Below are 19,636 nucleotides of genomic sequence, written 5' to 3'. Positions count from 1 at the left end.
TTTAGCTAAAAGCATTTCATTCAGCTTCACTAAAGACAGTTATCCTGTGTTAGATAAATACCCACTGGGTTTTAAGAGCATATTTATCTGAAGATTAAGCACGAGACAGAGCTGTTTATCCAATGGGGCAAGTGGATTAACAAGGTGAAAACTGAAGCATCTATCCTATTATACTACAGCTGATGACCTAATTTTGTTACTTTTGTGTCTCAATTTATTCTAAAACACCATTCACCTGCTTCCATCTAAGCAAAGCTGCTGATCTGAGTCCTCTCAGTTTAAGTAAAATGAACTCAGTTAAAAATTAGTCAGTAGGGTCAATGATATTAAAAATGTCTTGGAGATGTGATGTGGGGTCTATCTCACCCTTCTTTCTTTTTGCTCTGCTCCCAGCACTCCATCCTTCTCCCTGCATTACAGACTCTGCAGCTGTCAAATCTTTAGTCTTGCCCTGCTTCTGAAATTTCAGTCTTTTGCAGAAGATCTGTATTCATTTTTCCAAAGATGTTCCTTCAGAGTTCCTCCTTTCCATTAGCCAGAAGAAGCAAGTGATTAATGGTTGTTCAGTTTCCTGAAGAAAGGTGTCCAGTGCCATCTGAGATGGTCTAGCATCTCCCATCTGCAGATGAGGAGGATGAGTAGATTTTATATTGTATCTACCAGCTCCATCCTGATGTCCTGGATGCAAGAAAAAGAAATGGGGATGTGAAAGCATTATGGATGCAAATTTAGACTTCCAAAGCCAAAGAGCTAAGTGTCAACTCCTATCAATTTTCAGCTTATTTCTCTGAGTTTGTTTGGAGATAATAGACCTATTTCTTCCAAGTCCCCATTTGAGGTAATGTCATTACACATACCATCAACAGCATGGCACCCCAAAATGGCCACAACAGTCTCACCTGAGCTAGTTCTGATGAGCTACTTTAATCACAAATCCGGCAAAAAAGCTCACCTCTGCATATCGGTGAGAAAGTAATCATTATCTCTAATCTGCCTCTAACCAGAAAAATGTCTGTTTTATTTTGTTGTTGTTACTTTCATGGCAGACAACTGGTATCCTCGACTAAGGATTATTCCTTATGGCCTTTAGTCAAATGCATCTAACTTCAAATTTGTTATTGAGTGGGGCTTTGATCAGAGGACCTCCATCAGCCTAAACTGCTTTTTGTGCAATGGCATATTGAAAACAGTGAATTAACTGGAGAAAACAAGAACGAGTAGCAGTCTAAGGCCAAGGAACTGTTCTGAGTAGGAATCACAGAATTGCAGAAACATTAAGGTTGGAAAAGACCTCTAAGATCATCCAGTCCAGCTGTTCACCTACCACCAATATTGCCCACTAACCATGTCCCTAAGTACCACAGCTCCATGTTTCTTGAATGAATGAAGGAGACCTCTTCCATGGTGCAGAAGCTACAAAAGGTAGAAGGAGGAAAATAAAATGACCCAGGGACATAGAGTTGGTAGGCATTGTCAGTAACAAAGGGGCACCGGATATCTATCGGGAAAGCCTGGATGATCTCACAAACTGAAACTGTGTGGAAATGGGATGACACTGTAAAATCCTGTCTGTAGAACCTTACACGTCCCACTAATTCCTGCCATAATCAGAAATTCTGTGGATTCGCTGAGGCTGCAGAGGAGAAAAACTTGAATGTAGTGTTTAATCATGTCTGAGCTACCAACGTCATGTCACGTCATATCAGACTAATGCAATACTGACATGTATCAAGAGACACATTGCTAGCAAAGATACAGCTGTATTAATGCCATCGTACAGGCGGCTGATGAGCTTCTCCTGGAACAGCTTGTACAATTCCCATTGCTGGTGTTCACAACTGACGAATTAAGATTGAAACAGGAAGGACCACTGATCAAGGAAATGAACAAACTGCTTTACTGGAGGAGATTACAAATTCCACTCCTTCAGCCTGGGAAAGACAAATGTCTGTAATGACTGCTTATAAACGTATCAGGGAGGTAAGCATCAAGAGGGATAGAGCTATAAGCCTGCAGGACAGTGTTACCACAGGAATAAAGAGGAATGAATTGGCCATAAATTTAAACTAGTGAAGAGGAAGAAGTGTGCAAGTGACAGAAGAAGTGAGTCCCTGTAGCAACCTCTTTGAACCATGGAGGGGAAAAATTTGGTTAGATGGAAGCTGGAGCATGACAACTTCTGAAAGGGAAAACATGAAGTCTGACACTGCAGGAACTTGTTTAAAAGAGTAAAAAAATCAACAACCCAAAGGCACCTATGAACCTGGTATAACCCTATTCCAGGTTGGTTGGAGGCCTGGGCAGCCTGATTTCGTGGTTGGCAACCGTGTCCACAGCAGGGGTTTGGAACTTAATGATCTTGAAGGTCCCTTCCAACTTAAGCCATTCTATGATTCTGTTTATTTATTTTTGTATTTCCACTGCCCACGGTAGCACTGTATGTACATGAAAGGGGAAAAGTCAGCCGTAGGATGTCTTCTAGGCAGATCTCCAGCATCTGGGCTAAAACAAAACAGAAAATTCCTCCCTGATATGCAGTGCTACTTTTGCTTATCTATTTTTAATGTTCCAAACCCACACAGAGCGCAGTCCCTACCCCAGAAGTTACAAACTAAGGCAGGGCCTCTTTTTATGTTAGAAGCATTTTATGATGTCTCAGGACACTTTGCAAACAGGGCCAAGTCACAGAATTAAATTCACAATATGCTTTTAGCGTTCGGTTGATATATTAAACTGGATTATAGACTTGTATCATAGGAAATTATACTTGTGCTTTAGTTCCATTAGCCTACTTTAAACATTGGTATTAAAAGCGGATACTTACTTAAATACCAAACTGTGCCGGGTTATAATCTGTTTCTCTGATATCGTAGATCATTTGCAAACCACAAAGCCCCTTTGATCTTGTAGAATGCTCAAGTGAACTTAAAAGGAAATTAAATGCAGAGCTCAATTTTTCATTAAATTGTCACCCACTGTTTTAGAGTTATGACTCTTCAGATCTCTTTCTTCTAACAGGTGGACAAACAGAATGTTAATACCATGCTATCTGTGGAGTTATAAAATCTGTACTGTGCAAGACATTTTCTAATTATTGCCACTTCTTTATTAGCACCTTAAGCTCTCATTTTTGCAAGAAGTCTCAGGACACTAAAACACCGCCAAAAAATCAGGTCTTCAAAAAACTGGGGACAATTCTGCGCCTCAGATGGCTCCAGGCAACAAGAACTAAAAAGACTTTTATAAAAGTGGACCTGCAAAAATCAGGGCTTATGTTCAATTAAAGAAGTTCATGATGGGAGCTGTGCCTTTGTAAAACCAGGTATTCTCCTTAAGATCAGCAACAGAGATGCAGACTTTGATTCTGAACCTAAAACTGCCACATTAAATCTCAATGGTACTTCTGCCAGTATCCATCTCACTGAGTCTCACAGAGCAGGATCACAGTGATCATTGTGAACTCAGAATCCCAGCTCCCCAAAACCTGTGCCATGCCTTCAAGAGCCTGTATCAGGAAGACGGGTAGTAGGAGCCATAGGTGTGTGTTTCTTTACTCTCTTGCTATCTCATCCTCAGAGAAACGATCTATTGCTGCTCCATCCAGACAGCCTTTGGTGTCTTTAATCCAAACAGAAGCAGCTCACCATTTCAGGCTTTAAAGCCTCCAGCTTTGGCAATGATTGTGGTCACAATGGATAGACTTATTGAGCTGCTTATTAAGATCACAGCTTGATGCTGCAGATATGGCGAAGAATGGCTGGAGGGAAAGAAGGAGAGCAGGAAGAGGGGGAGAAGGAGATTGGGAAGCTGTTTAAGGCTTTTGTTTTACTAACATCCATTCGCTTAGTCCAGGATTAGAGCTGAATTTTGCTAAGAGGTAGGCAGATTTAAAAGCTGACTTGGTTCTGAGAACTACCCACACTCCAAACCTTTATTTATTCAAACCAGAAAGCTTCTGGTGGTGGGGAATGGCTGTGGTGAGCAAGGTTGATCTGTATCTTTAGCATTCTTTTCTGAATAGGGTTCATTTCTCTGCTTCTCATTTCTCTGCTTCTCATTTCTTCGCTGCGTTGCTGGATTTTGTCTGCAACTGCATTTATATATATATATATATATATATATATATATATATATATATATATGATTTTGGATAAATTTCACTCCCATTTCAGAAAACCTTTTCCTTTGAGAAGTTGGCTGAGCTCTTGTTTGCGTGCACAGTCCTTCCTCTCACCCAGGAAACGTGTTCAGTACTAACATCTCATTCTGTGAGCAGACCTGGTTGCCTCTCTGGGCAGCTAGGAATGGCATGCTGGCTGCATTTAGATTCAAAGAATCATAGAATCATTAAGGTTGGAAAAGACCACTAAGATCTTCTAGTCCATCCATCAACCCATCAGCTCACTTACTGCTCTTCTGCCAGAGCCTCATTGCTCTGACAGGTTGAGAAATGGAGAGCAGGAGATGTTTTTGAACTGTGCAAAGAAAGAAGCAGTGCGGGTATATGGACCTAGATGGGGAGTTGCTCCTTTCATCTTGAATTTCAACGAGGCTGAGAAAGCACAGCTATTACTTCCCCAAAGAGTACTGAAATGCTGAACTGATGCATTTATTATAGCAATACAGACAATCTTAGCACAATAACAATTACAGCCAACAGCTTCCTCCGAGCTTGGGAGTGAAAGAAGACACTTTGTGTGCCCCTCTTCCACAGATACCGGTGGAAGAAGTGGTACTTTAAGATACTTCAAAAAGAGATGGTTTAAGGCAAAAGGGTATGAATCTTTATGTCCAAGTCTGATAGATGAAGAGAATTATAAGAGATTGCAACTAATTATGTAAGCCTAGGCCTGTTTTAGCTGAGCTCTGAAGAAACTGTAGGTTTCAGCTGTAGCCTAATGGAAAAGGGCAAAAAGAGGTCCCTTCTCCAAGTCTGTGTCTTCAAGGTTGTAGTTGTTCTGAGAAACATTCCAAACCAAATTGTTACAGGCAGATCACAGAATCATAGAATCATGAAGGCTGGAAAAGATCACTAAGATCATCTAGTCCAACCATCAGCCCATCCCTACCATGCCCACTGACCATGTCCCTTAGTGACATATCTCCATAGTTCTGGAACATCTGCAGGGACAGTGACTCCACCACCTCCCTGGGCAGCCTGTGTCAGTGCATCACCACTATCCTTCATAATATCCAACCTGAGATCAGCTCTAACAAATTTTCTCTCCATACTGTCCACACCTGAGTGAGAACAATCCTACTGACATGGGCTTTGTTGATCCTGAACAATTTGTCTATCTGACTGGTTTGAAAACCTTTCCTTAAAGGTGTATAAAGGAATACGTCTATCCTTGTTTTGAGGTTATTTTGCCTTGTGTCAGGCTCCCGTGAACACTCTTTCCCAGTTGAAGAAGGATCAAGATGAGGAGTTTCTGTTGAGATCTTGCTCACTGAAGAGCCATTGAACTTCATCATGCCAAGAACATGCATTGTATACAAAGACACCATACCTGGCTAAAAGGTACCTATAAGAAACAACATGTGGGTGACAACAGCGTGATACTTACAACTATCTTGAAACTAGCATGAGCCTCTTGGCCACACCTTCCCCACTATGGTGTTTTAGCTACCGTGTGTAAATAAAGAGCAGGGAGAAGTTTTTAAATGGCACTGCAGTATACATATTTAAAAAAAAGAATTAAAAATCTCTACACTTATCATCCATTAGTCTTTAGTGTTAATTAGGTCTCCTGGGAAGTAAAATGATCTTCCAGGACAGACTTCTGCTGGGAAACAGAGTATGGATTGGGGAGAAGATAATCATTCTTTGGGAACAGAAGACTCCTCAGATAATTGGCAGATCTGGTTTACTCACAGGTTTTCTGCAATAATACTTATCTGTCTAGGTAGGAGATCCAAAATTCAGAAAATCCAATACACAGGGTAAACTTTTCCTTTGCATCATCATTGTTTAAGTAAGAAGACAAAGGCTCTTTACAAACTGACACTTAGCCTCTATGAGTTAGTTCTTAAGGTCTCGTTAGGCCTCTGACTAACATCAGTGATATGTTTGACATGGCACCATGCTTAGATCCAGCTGATGGCCAACAGTTAGCCCTTAACCAGCACTATGGAGCATTTGAAGTAAGATGAGAGATCCAGTGCATAGAGGTGCAGCAAGTTTCCCAATATGTTTCAAGGTACTTCAAAACTTGTTACAGCAGGAAGGACTCCATCCATAGGGATGACCATTTGCATCGTGGTGCTTAGAGGGTCTTGATCCATTTAAGCAAAAGGAACAGTTTATTGACAAGTATAAAACATTACCCAGTCTTCCAGTCTTAGGAGAGTGAGGCTACCAGTATATTATACAACTACACCGCATAACCTCCAGACAGAATTTGTTATTAGGATTTATTAGGTTATAATCCTTTTTTGATGAAAAATTATAAATCAGCTCATGTTTGATGTTAACCCATAAATGCAGAGCACATGTTAAGCGAGGCGCAGTGTACGAGGCCCCTGGGCACACATGGAGGAGCCCACCATGCTTTGCAGAGAATAATGGACCTGATCAAAGAGTGTGGCCCTCTCCGTGCTGGGAACATGGCTTTCAAGAGGTTAATTCTGAGAGATGGAGCACACTAAGCTGTTGCATTTGATTTATTGTCCCTCCTTTCTTTTTGTTTCTCCTTGAAACATAAAAGCTTGCAGCCCACAGACTCTTGACATTTCTTTTAAATGCTCTTGTCATTCAGAAATTGCCACAGTCATCTCCCGTAACTTTGCACTTAGTGTTTCCAGCTTGCTTGGGGTTACTTGCAGAAATTGAAAAGGAAATAAGAATAGATTAAAGGGCTCAATCCTGCAAGGTGGAGAGTCTTCTAGCTCTGAACCACCACTGCACTTAACCATTTACTTAACTTCAAGGGTGGGAGAACTGCAGTTCCACCAAGTGAATTATAATCTTCAGAACAGAATTGTGAAGATGTCTGCAAAATAAACAACCACTCTAGCTACTGAGGGCAGGTGACACTGTAAGATTTTTAAAGGTTCTTGTTGATTTACAAGCATGGTTCTGACTTGCACTGGAGCCTGCCACTTAAGCGCTTTTCTAAAAATCTCCCTCCAGACGATTTGGGTTAGGCCCCTGAGCTCCTTGAATTCTCTTTTGCAGAGAAGGGCTGTTTTTCCACTCATCCTGACCATAACCCATAGTCATCCTTATCTCTGATGCATACTAATGACAGATGGAGAGTCTTCTGATGCATGAGACAGCTTAAGAGGTTTGCAGCTTGTTATCCCAGGTCCAAACATCTCAGCTGGAAACTCACACTCTGGTCTTCGTAGTCACTAAGGGTTAAGAATAAAAGTCGAGGGTTAAGAAAATCACAGGCTTTGGGGAAAGCATCTTTATTTACTTCGACACATTGCAGGAATGCCAGGTGAAGCTTTCATCCATTTCTGAGCCATTGAACTAACAAAACATCCTTTATCTCTGTTAGATACACATACGGACAGGGACAAAGGACATCAACTTGGAAATAGCACTACATGAAATATGAAAGCAGGCATAATATAACCCACCATGTTGACTTCTGAAAGATTGCTAGAAAGAAGACACCTATTGATAAGACAAGAGGTGATGGCCTCAAGTTGCACCAAGGGAGGTTCAGGGTGGATATTAGGAAAAAAATCTTCTCAGAAAGAGTGGTGAGGTATTGACACAGGCTGCCTAAGGAGGTGGTGAAGTCACTGACTCTGGAGGGTTTAAGACCCACAGAGATGTGGCACTGAGGAACATAGTCATTGGGCGTGGTGAGGATGGGTTAGACTGGATGATCTTAGTGGTCTTTTCCAACCTTCATGACTCTACAACTCCATTGGGACCTGCCCTGATTGCTGCCAGGCAAAGTCCTATTGTTCTGACCAAGTGCTGTTAGTGCTTGGGTTTGGTTTCTCACCTGTTTTCAATCTTAACTTGAATCCAATGTTCATCTCCATGAAGCATTTCCAGTGCCTCAATATCCTTTTTGATGGAATTTATTTTACATGACTTCTGCTTCCAAAATCCTTTCTTTTCAGCCATGAATGCTAAGAAAACTGAATATTAGCCAGCCCTTCCAAGAACATGTGGAACTCATATTTCCTAGATGAATCCTGACAGTTCACTGGGCAAGAAATCTTTTTTTTTTTTTTTCAAACACATCATAAATTGGAATTAAAATCTTAACTTTTTAAAGTTCCTTGTGGCTGAAAGCAGCAGTTATTTCAATCTAAAGGCCATGCAGGAAGAGCATGACAGAGTGGTGGCAGATAGATGGAGGTTTCAGACCTCCTCATGCTGAGGGAATGGACACAAGACTTGAACTTCTTGGGTAAGTTCCTGAAGACCAGGTTACAATGGAAAAGGTGGTCTCTTCCCTTTGAACTATACTCTCAAATGCAATGATTCTGGAGTCCAGAGGACTCCTTGCCTTCTGTCTAGGACGCTTTGGGCCAAGCATCAATGCTTGTGGAAGCCACATTTTATGAACCAAGTTAACTTAACAAGATATCCCCAGACACAGGGAACAAGACTTCAAGGAGTCTCCTAGGAAGCTTTGCCATGGAAATCAAGACTCTTACAACTTTACAGGCACCCAAGTGGCATGGCAACGTTCCTTTTCACAGATCACACAGTTCAACTGAGGTGTCTCTATTCTGTACAACTGCTGTTTTAAATGCTGCCCTTTGTGATTTGCAAGATGAGGCCTCAGGTGGCTTCAAGAAGCTGTGCTGCACTGAGCAGCCACAGTTTTCACTCAGTAATCCCAGGTAAGATAGCAGTGACAAGTGACATGAAAGGTGCATTTTGTGTGACGTACAAGGAAAAGCCAATTACATGTAATTAATGTTGGTTAAATGCTTTGAAGATGAAAAGCTTTTATATAAGTGTGATTAACATCAATTCTGTTGAAAAGATTGTCTTTCTAATGTTTTAAGAAGCTTAATAGCATGCTTCAGCTCCTCAGTGTTTATCTCAGAGATATGATGACCCCATACAAAGCATTCACTGGCAAACTGTACAAGAAAGACCTTCAGTGGGAGCTGGTGTTGGCCACAGACCAAGAATCAAGACTGAGACACTGTGGTGCAGAGATGATTCACTTGTCAATAGCTCAATCTCTTGCAAAAGTTCCTAATCACCACTCCAGTTAAGTGATGCTTGAGTGTTGCATTCATACGAGGTCTTAAATTTTGAGCGCTCGCGGCAGGGTGGCTTATGAAGCCTACAGAAAGAGTCTGTGCAAGTTGGATTCAGCTTTAGAAGGAGGAACACCAGCTTACACTTAGCAGGTGCCCAAGATCTGGCACAAGACCCAACAGACACCTCCAAATGGGAATTTTGCCACCAATTTCAATGAATGCAAGAAATGACTACATAGTAACGTGCACAAAAATAAACGGTTATTGACTGAAAGCTTACAGTCAATTGTCTAACTCTGATACACTTTGCTTTCCGCAGTAAATAAAGTGGATTTCATTGTAAACCACTTTCAAGAGATGAGAAACAATGCGGGTCAGACACCAAACAATAGATGTTCTGAGAAAATAGTGATTTCATACATTGGCAGTTGTTGTTATTTTCTGAAAATGAGTGCAGATGTTTTAGTATGCTGAAATCACTCAAGACTTTTATGGCAGAAAGAGGCCATGGAGTAAATAAACTGGTGACAGGTATAATGAAAGGCATTCACTTTATATGCTTGTTCAAAGCTATTTTATTCGAGAGAGCTCTGCTTTGCCTACCATAGGCAAATCCTCAAGACCATCTTGAAAAGGTATTTCATTGGGAAAAAAAAAAGAATCATGCAAGACTATGTAGCAAGGCCAGGGCTTCTGGGTGAAAATCAAATAGGTCACAACACTTTGTATGTGATTCCTAGAAGGCATCAATTTTCCCACCTATGTATTCCACTCCTTATTTGCTTGGAAGAAAACACAAAGGCTGTATTTCCAGAAGTGAAGGAAATGCCATTTAAATTGTTCATGGGGCTGTTGTCAAGAAAAACATCCAGATATCACCAAACATCATGCTGCTATTAAATCAGCAAGCTAAATGTCAGTGAGGTCTGAAGGGTTACAGGCATGGGAAGAGATCGTGCTTCTTCTCCCCATCATCCAGCTCCCCATATCAGGTGATTGACAGCTGGGTTAGGACCTTGAGGGAAGGTCCGCTGAGCTGAGGGACTCAACTCAGTCCCTTGAGTTTTCTCTGTATGATGGAAGCTGCAGGACAGCTCAGATAACCTTGCATGGATAACCTCCATCTACTGTCCAACCAGCCTTGGCAAGACCCTTCACTCCTGGCAGTGGTGGGGGCAAGTGGGTGCTGAATTAAGTGTGTGCTCACCTCATCAGACTATGCAGGGCAAAGCAGGGAAGACATCCCCAGCTTCACCTGGACCTTCTGGCACACAGAAGATGGATGAGGTCCTCAGGGCTTATCTCTGTCATCTCAGATGTTAATACTATGGCTGCTTTGCCTTCACTGGGATTTTACCTCTGGCTAATTACTCTGTATTTGATAATGCCATGTAGGAACATGCATTTTTCCCTCCTGGTGAAGCTGGAAAATGCTCACCTTCTATGCAGCTCACAGAGTGTTGGCAGCTTTGTTTTTCAAAGATACTTCGGGTACAAATGTCAGCATCGGATTTTCACCCTTCACAAACACTAAATTCCACAAAAAAGAATTTTAGAGGAGCGAGCTACAGCACACATAACCTTTCCCTCCTAGGGAGACGTGTGATAACTTCAGCTTTTGTTCCTCTGACCTGCCCTTGCCGGACTGAAAAGAGCTTTGAGCACACACCCAGGAGAGCAGGAAATTTCCCCTATGGATCACTTTTAAAATGGCCCAGATTGAAAAACATGCTGCAGAAAGAATGAAGCCTGACTGCACAGGAGAGTGTTGTGGGGTTTTTTTCCCCTCTCATGAATAGGATTTCAAACTAGCAGCCAAAGTGAATCATTATACATCCTTTCCATATGCCACTTTCAATCAATAAGGCCTTATGCTCTGTTAACAATCATCCTAAACTATACCTATTAACAAGAACACACATTTTCATAGTAATATTCCATGCACGTCACTGTGCACAGACTGCAAACAGGAGTGATCACAGCCAAAGGGAGACAGAGTTTCTGGAACAACGGGCTGTGTGTGGACGTACACTGCAATGTAGGGGCTGCCACTCTCTCACGTGTAGGCTGGTTTCTGCTGTTAGTGGTACATGCGTCTACAGATGGACTGTTTTTTTCTCTCTTTCTAGCTTAGACTTTCTTGCTGACCCAGTCACTGTCTCTCCTGGTGACCCAAAGGGTCCTCAGAGGCAGTTGATGCACTGGGGACATGGTGCTGCAGCAGCTGTAGGGGCATTACATCTGACTTCAACAGAATCATAAAGTGGCTTAGGCTGGAAAGGACCTTAAAGATGATCTAATTCCAATCCCCTGCCTTTGGCAGGGACATGTCCCATCAGATCAGGCTGCCCAGGGACCCATCAAACCTGGCCTTCAGCACCTCCAGGGATGGGTACCCATGTTTTCCCTGGGCAGCCTATGCCAGGTACTCTCTACCCTCTGATTTCTTCCTAACATCAAAACTAAATTTCTCCTTTTAGTTTAAAAACCATTCCCCCTTGTCCTGTCACTATCTACCTGTCAGTCCCCTGTCTATTTATAAACTCCCTTCAGGTACTGTAAAGCTGCAATGAAATTTCCCCTCAATCTTCTCTTCTCTAGGCTGAACAAGCCCAGCACCCTCAACCTTTCTTAATAGGAGAGGTGCTCAAGCCTTTTGATCATCTTCATGGCTCTCCTCTGGACCCAATCCAACAGCTCCACATCCCTCCTGTACTGGAGATCCCAGGCCTGGATGCCACACTGCAGATAGAGTCTCACAGGGGCAGAGTAGAAGGGAACAATATCACCTTCCTGCCCTGTTGGATACCCCTCCAGTTTGGATGGAGAGTGCCAACAGCAAAATTAAGCCCATGTCTGAACTAGTCTCTCTGTGAAGATATAGAAAACTGCTATAAAAGATGTGCAGAGCTGAAGGGGTGTGGTACAGGAGGTGTAGGTTGTGTTTCCTTCTGTCTAACCTTGATCACAGGGCACCTCAGTTAGCTAACTACTATTTCTTTTGTCTGTTTACATTGCAAACTCTTCATGATTGGTGTCGCTTCTCCAGAAATACTGTGCTTGCTGTGGAAGTTATTGACTGAAATGCCACAGCTCAAGCTGCTCAGAGAAGCCAACTCTTACACCATGGCAGGAAGAACTGGGTAGATTCACCCAGCTAAAGCAGAAATCTGTATTTAAACCGGCCACCCATGGCTTCTCTGCTAGTCAATGGAGAGCCACTCAATACAGTCAATGGAGTCTACAGTGATTCATCTCACCCTGAAGTAGATAGTTAAAACAGAGTGGCTGAATTGCACAATAAAAAGACAGATTTCTTCTTGCTTCCTGAAAGCCCAGTGACAGCCTGCATGAAGATGTCTTCTCTGTAGATTCATGAAATGAGACAAGTTTAATCCCACCACTGCCCTTGTGACATTTTCCTGCTCTGATGCTCCATATCCATCTCAGGCATATTTACCATTACCTCTCTGTATCCTAAGGTGCACACAGAATTAGCTGAGGGATGCCAGACAGGTGCCAGACCCACATTTATTTGGCTAAAACATACAATTCCTGTCCAGTAGTCCACAGCTCCAAGTGTTCCAGAGCTTCCATGACCTGGTCACATGTTATGAACATATGGCACAAAAAGCAACTTCTGAGTTTTGTACTGGGATCTCATCAGCCCCAGGCTTCTGGTCATGCAGGAACTCAGTGTTCTTATGGCTGCATATCCTGTATCACCTCTTCCTCCAGGTAACAGTGAGAGGATGAGAGGTAATGACCTTCAGTTGCACCAAGGGAGGTACGGGTTGGATACTAAGAAAAATTTCTTCTCCGAAAGAGTTGTGATGTATTGGCACAGGCATGGTCCAGGGAGGTGGCAGAGCCACCATCTGTGGAGGTGCTCAAGAACCATGGAGATGTGGCACTGAGGAACATGGTCAGTGGGTGATATTGGCAGTAGGTGAACAGTTGGACTAGATGACCTTAGTGGTCTTTTCCAATCTTAACGATGCTATGATTCTGTGGTCCCAATGCAGCCAAGGCCTGTGGACAGTTATAACAACAGCAGTTTTTATCTTCCTCTCAGATGTGAATTTAATCTTTGCTTATTTTTATGTTTCATAACTAGCGGCTGTTTCTGTAACCCTTGTGTTGATTTCTCACACATAATCTATGTGATACCTACCCTTCATGAGTAATCCTTGTGTATTTTGCAAGATTTGACATAAAAGTTCTCTGCTAATCAAAAACCACTGCTGCTGTGATGTTTCCGTGCTGTGAAATGACCCCCAGTTAACGAAAACCCCCTCCTAAACATCCCTGCCTACACCTACTGCTTTGTGACCTTGTTTCCTGCGGGTGAAGGTGAGAAAGAAGCAAAGAAACTCTTTGCTTACCTTTGAGCAAAGAGTTGTGTGGCTGTGGGTGTCAACAGTATCACCAGAACTTAGCTGTGGTGTTGCAGTGCCCTTTTGCTGGCTTTCTGTGCAAGCACATATCTGTAATAGCATCATTTGTCGCAAAGATTTCACTCAGTATCTTCCCCTCAGGCATGCTGCGTGATCATTGAAAAGTGAAGTCCTTATTCTTCAGACAAGTCCTCTTGCCTCTGATGAAGATTTGGAATCCTGGAAGGGCTGTTCAAAATTTATGCCAGTAATTTTTCATTTTTGGACGTATTAATGATTTACAAATTACTGAATTCAGTACTGGCCAAATTTCTACAGTCTGTTTTACATGAGAAGTAAATATAAGTGATCAAAGTAGAACTTCTGGCTTGAAAATGTGCAAATGCTACCATTATCGGCTGAAGTAACTACATGGCATGTATTTGTTTTAACACTTAGTGTAGCTGTTGACCCTATGGCATCATCTCCCTCCTTTATAATATCCAAGGACTTCTAGACAGGCTTGCATTTGCTGATGGAGCCCCATCCCTACTGTGTCCGTCCCCCCCCCCCCCCCCCCCCCATATTGCATGGTTTGGGACACAGGACTGATTTCTTAAACGCATCTTCTCTGACTCTTTAGGAAGGATGGCAGCTGTTGAGGTTATTACGTTGTTACCCATACTCTACCCAGGATTGCAGGACAATCTTGTGGTCTTGGCTGTTGATTCAGAAACAGCCAGTGGGGCTGGCTCTGCATGGACACGTTGAGATGAATTTAGAGCTGCACTGCAGCTAATGAGAAGTTACTTCCAGTGGGTGAGATACGGGAGGAGTGCTTTAACCATGGCAAACCATGGTCTCTCTCCAGATTCCAATCCAAACCTCCAGCAACAGCAGAGGTATGTTTTCTACCCTGCACAGGCCACATTTATTAACATTTGTGTCTTCATTTTTTTCATCCTTCATTTCCCTTTATATAGTCTTTATTTTTCCCAGTCAATAAAAATGATTTTACTCTTCTTAATTAGGTTTTTTTTTTTTAGTTTCCCATAATAATTAATGAACTTTCTTCAGCACTATAACCTATTACAGTAGTTAAAATATTAAATCACGACAGCTGCCAGATCTAAGGGACCAAGAAACATAGTTCTTCGATAGTCACTTTGTCTTTATCTTTTAAATTAGTTTGCAGACTGCTTTACATTTTTGGGTAAGTAATAACATTTGTTGATTTGAATGAAGAGCGATATAAAAATAAATTGCATTGTACTTTTAATTACACAGACTTAATTTTTGTGGTGACACTCTAGGCTCTCATATAATGTTGTTTAATGTTTGCTCTCTTTATTGATTTGATAATTTAAATACAAAAAGATTGTTTAATTTGCAAATTTCTGCATTCAGCCTTGGGGTGCTGTGTTCATTAAGGAATCAGGGGAGTGCTGTCTTCTCCCCCGTCTCGATCGTGCACACGGAGGCACTTATGTTTCATGCTTGCTTTCTCCCAGGCCCCGAATCCTGGCTACCAATACTTGACATTTCAAGCTAGGGTATGAAATATGCTGCTGCTCTAAGGGAACCTGGTTTTGGGAATCCTTAGAGGTGTCTGAAGATAGCTGTGAGAAGATCAAGAGCTCCCATTGGATGTGGTGGCCTCGGCAGATCCTTTCTTCACCTTTCTTCATAGGAAGACAAATGGCCTCACAGGTTCAAGAGTGGTTAGAGTCCATCCATCCTCTGGACAACGGTGGAAAGAAGACCTCAAAAAAGTCCATGGAATCTGCAGGAAGAGTCCACTTTGATGGGTTCCTTCAGCTTCTCATTTTCTGCTCTCTAGATGCCATTCAGAAATAGCTATAAGATGGTAGCAAACCGCTGATATTTCAAACGAAATTTCAAATTTCCTTTCTCCACCCAGGATGACATCTCTAACCTAACTCTTCCATCCACCTCAGCTCTCCTGGAGAGGAGCCACAGGAACTGCTCCATGCTACCCTAGGCACTCTAAGCCACCGTGTCAAACCCCATCTATGGGGGCTGCTTTTGAGTTGTTTGTCTTTCAGTTTTGGAGCTGCAGGCATATCACAGACTTTCTAGGAGTTCAGCAAAATCCAACTTTTCTTTCAAAATCTATCACCATAACACTGTTTTCCAATCTCTCTTCATTAATGATTTACTTTCTGTGGAACAAATGCACCAACTGAGGACAGAATCATTATTAAAATCTCAGTTAACAACACAATATCATTTTAGTCCTTTCATTTCCTCCATTATTATAAAATTCAAGATTCATTTCATCTATTAATATGAGAAATCTATTTTTTTTTAATTTTGACCAGACACAAATTAAAGGGGAATGATATTATGGAAGTGACACTGGAACTTACTCCTTTTCTGTAAAATCTGTTTTTTCCCCTTCCATCACTTCTCTCCTATCATCTAACATTAGCTTCTTTTGCATCCCAGTGGCTTCATTTGGTAACTGGCACAACTCCCATGGAAATCAACTGGAAGAGGCCAACAGACTTCCCTGGAAGGTGATTAAAGTCCAGCATCAGTGAAAAGCTGAAGGCTAGAATATGGGTTTGGGAACAAGGGAGCTGGGTTCTGGTCATAGCCCTGCCACAGAATTGCTCTGTGACCCTGAACAAGTCATTTCATTTCTCCATACTGCAGTTACCATGTGTTTAAAATAGGGACAAGAGTGTTTGCTATTTATTGTTCAAGTCTCCAAGCAAATAAAATGTGATATTTAAGAGCTAACTAAGCAAGAAGGCACAGATCCTACTCACTGGAAATCTGTCCTAGAGTAGCAGCAGGCTGTGAGAATGGGGCAGAACAGAGATGCATTTTTCATAGAGCTTACAAATTGCTTCTGTTCCTTTTATAACAGATCATTGTCAGTGGGTTCTAATGAGATTTTCTTTGTGCCTCTGTAACACTAAACATAACTGATTTTTTTTTTGCAACATTTCACACAGAAAAGCTCTGCTCTTATGCAGTGTTTGCTTGTCAGAGATAGGTTGGATTTGTAATAACCAACTTCTGTGGTTACGGCACAACTATTTGTTAGCTTGTGTCTGTACCACCAGCCCTTGGAACTATACATTGGCTAAATATGCAGAGGACTGCACTTGCAATCTCCTTCATTGCAAACGGAGCTTACTATTGTTGCAGGTCTTCACAAACACTCAAGCAGTGAATTCTAATGATTCCATTTGCAACTGGAAGAAACAAGACAAGAAGGTCTGACAAAGCCCTCCAGGAGGCCCCTGGTACCAATGGCACACAAACCATCCCTGCAAGCCCTCTGATTAAAGCTTTCTGCAGCAAAAACAGCAAGGCGTCCCTGTGCTAAACTATTCCTAGCACTGGGAAGTTTCTCCTGATGTTGAAGCCTAAGCCCATTACTCACCCTACGTGCAGAAGGTCATAGAATCATAGAATTGTTCTGAGTTGGAACAAACCCTTAAAAGCCATCTAGTCCAACACTCCTGCAATGAACAAAGACACCTGCAGTTCCATAGGGTGCTCAGAGCCCCGACCAGCCTGACCTTGGGTGCCTCCAGGGACGGGGCATCCACCACCCCTCTGGGCAACCACTGCCAGTGATTCACTACCCTTACATCCCCTTTTCCTTATATCCAATCCAAATCTCCCCTCTCAAAGACACATTGTACCACTCCTCTTCGCATTTGCCTCACATGTGTTTGGCAGCTTGCTTTGTCTCCCCTTGGCCCCCTCCTCAGACCACACACTTCTCTCCCTGTCAACCTCTCCTCAAAGCCAAGTTTTCTACACCTCCAATCTTTCTCTTTGCACCTCTCTGAGTTTTTCCCAGCTGAGCCATATCTTTCCTGAGGTGTGGAAATTGTTCTTGAGCCAAGACCCTACCACCGCCAAACTGAATGGTGAGATTGTCCTGTGCCTCCTGCAGGGTTCCTCTCTGCACAGGCATCCCGGCACCACTGTGAAATTTTGGTGGAGCTGGATTCCCACAAAACTTGTAAACATCACAATGCCAGATCCTTTCTGCCTGGCAGCAGCCTGGCCAATTGCTCCTCATCTTGTATTGGAGAAATTGATTTTAACTCCCCTGCCAAGGAGTGCAACGTTTTAATTACTTCTGTGGATAATGCCCATTGTTCCCATTCTGATCAGGACTTAAGAAATAAATAAAGCAAAGCCTACAAGAGATCCTGGAGAAGCTTGAGCAGAAACCCAGGCCAGCAGCATGCTCTTCCATCCTCCCATACTTCTGCTACATGTCCCTCACTCTTCTCATCCTTGTCCCATTCCACCATTGGCATAATTTTTAAATCTTCCTCCTCTATCCCTAATTATTGATTTATATTCAGATCTGGTGTTAGTATCTAGCAATCTATTTAATCTCTGTCAGGAGAATAATTGTCTGCGCACTATCCCTCAGCACAGTTAGAATACAACTGGGAAACATTGGTCACTTGCTGGATTAGTGGTAACTTCCCTGCTGCCAGTTCCTGTTTCTCAAAACAGGTGTGACAATTGGTGGCAAAAGCAGGGAATGAAATCTGTGGCCCTTGGAAGCAAGAGAAGCTGGGTGGATATGGGGCCAGCAAAGCTAAGAAATGAAATGCAGCTTTCTTTCCAAAGGACAAAATCCCAATTTATTGTACACCAAGATAAAAACTTGAGACTGACTGCAACATAACTGCTGTTTGGTTCTTCTGAAATCCATGGTGAAAATCATGAAGGTTGGAAAAACCACCAAGATCACCAAGTCCCACCGTTGACCCATCCCCACTAACCACGTCCCTCAGTGCCACAACTTACAGTTCTTGAACACCTCCACGGATGGTGACTCCAACACCTCCCTGGGCAGCCTGTTCCAACACGTCACCACTCTTCTGGAGAAGTATTTCCTAATATCAACACAACTTAAAGCCATTACCTCTTGTCCTATTGAGAGAGAGGCACTGCTCATGCCAGGAGCCCACCATTTCTGGGCATCGTGACCAGCAGGGCTGGTTGCTCTCACTTCTGAATGCATTTCTCCCTGATAATATACCAAAAAATCCAAGAGCTGAAGGCTGGGTATGGCTGGAAAGCAGAGTGGATTCTTCTTACAGGCAGCAGTACCTTACCTGCACCCGTATCAGCAGTGTGTCTTCATTTTCTCTCTAGAAGACTGACAAAATAGTGATAGAGAACTTAACTAAGAGTTTTTACACTTGGTACTCTTATGACACACAGTACGCTCTGTGCTAGGAAGATAAGTAAACCATTGCAGACAGCACATAAGGATATCTGGGTGCAAAGTAGCTGATAGGAGGGTGAACCAGTAAGATCAAGGTGGGTGCCTGAGAAACTTCGGAGTTGCTTGGATAAGCCCATCAGGGAGCCCTGCAGCATCCCAAGGTCTGCAGTGTAACCAGGAGGGCTGAACCCAGAGAGAGGACAGATGAATTGGCTCGCTTTGTCTGGGGGAGACTAAAAAGAGGTCCAATACACACTGCCAAAGGGAGAAGGATGGACTGGGTGACACCTGAAGATCCCTTTCTACCTCCCCATTTGCACTTCACCAGCTGCCAGCACATGGAGACGGGTCTCCTCCAGGCACCTTAGCTCTCAATAAGCAAAGACCATCACTCCAAGGTGTGAAAGAAAAGCCTGGACCCAAAACAGACAAAAGAAAAATCGCTGTGCTAGAGATGCCCAATCCATTACTCAGTACCACGTAACTGAGCAATGTTGCAATTTGAAGCTCAGTGCATCTGCCTTGCTCTATTTATACTGTGGTTTTTAATGTTTATCATCTCCTGCTAATGGCAGAAGAGTACTTGCCACAAAAACTTAATTATTTGCCTTCTCTGGGAGGGTATTTTTCTGACTGAAGCCTTCAGGAGAGCAGTGCAGGAAGCATCTGGCCCCACTGGGCATTCTTAGACTCTCACCAATGAAATCCGGGACAAAGGCCAATAATCTGGGACAACCTCTAAAAATACACCAAACACATGTTTTATTGGTCCTTCTATGAGTGCTCTGAGTGTGTCAGAAAGCACAAGGCCACAGGTAAGAGCTGAAAGCCA

At 42.7% G+C, this 19,636-nt stretch overlaps 1 protein-coding gene and 1 long non-coding RNA gene across 4 annotated transcripts in view; one reads left to right on the top strand and one right to left on the bottom strand.

Annotated features, from left to right (window-relative positions):
• LOC136053950 (uncharacterized) overlaps window positions 1-17,049 on the top strand; it is a 55,184-nt gene extending 38,135 nt beyond the window's left edge. Inside the window, exons 2-3 of the long non-coding RNA XR_010622696.1 lie at window positions 16,035-16,105; window positions 16,746-17,049. This is a non-coding gene — a long non-coding RNA (uncharacterized LOC136053950). The remainder of the gene's footprint in view (window positions 1-16,034; window positions 16,106-16,745) is intronic.
• Window positions 1-19,636, bottom strand: part of LOC136053936 (sodium channel protein type 5 subunit alpha-like) — a 562,080-nt gene that overhangs the window by 138,420 nt on the left and 404,024 nt on the right. The gene's annotated exons all lie outside the window — the stretch shown is intronic.

Source organism: Cyrtonyx montezumae, unplaced genomic scaffold (assembly GCF_038088225.1).
Source record: "Cyrtonyx montezumae isolate F1298 unplaced genomic scaffold, pur_monq_1.0 scaffold_32, whole genome shotgun sequence".
Lineage (NCBI taxonomy): Eukaryota > Metazoa > Chordata > Aves > Galliformes > Odontophoridae > Cyrtonyx > Cyrtonyx montezumae.
The sequence above is the reverse complement of the archived record's forward strand: the minus strand, read 5'-3'. Positions and strand labels throughout refer to the sequence as shown.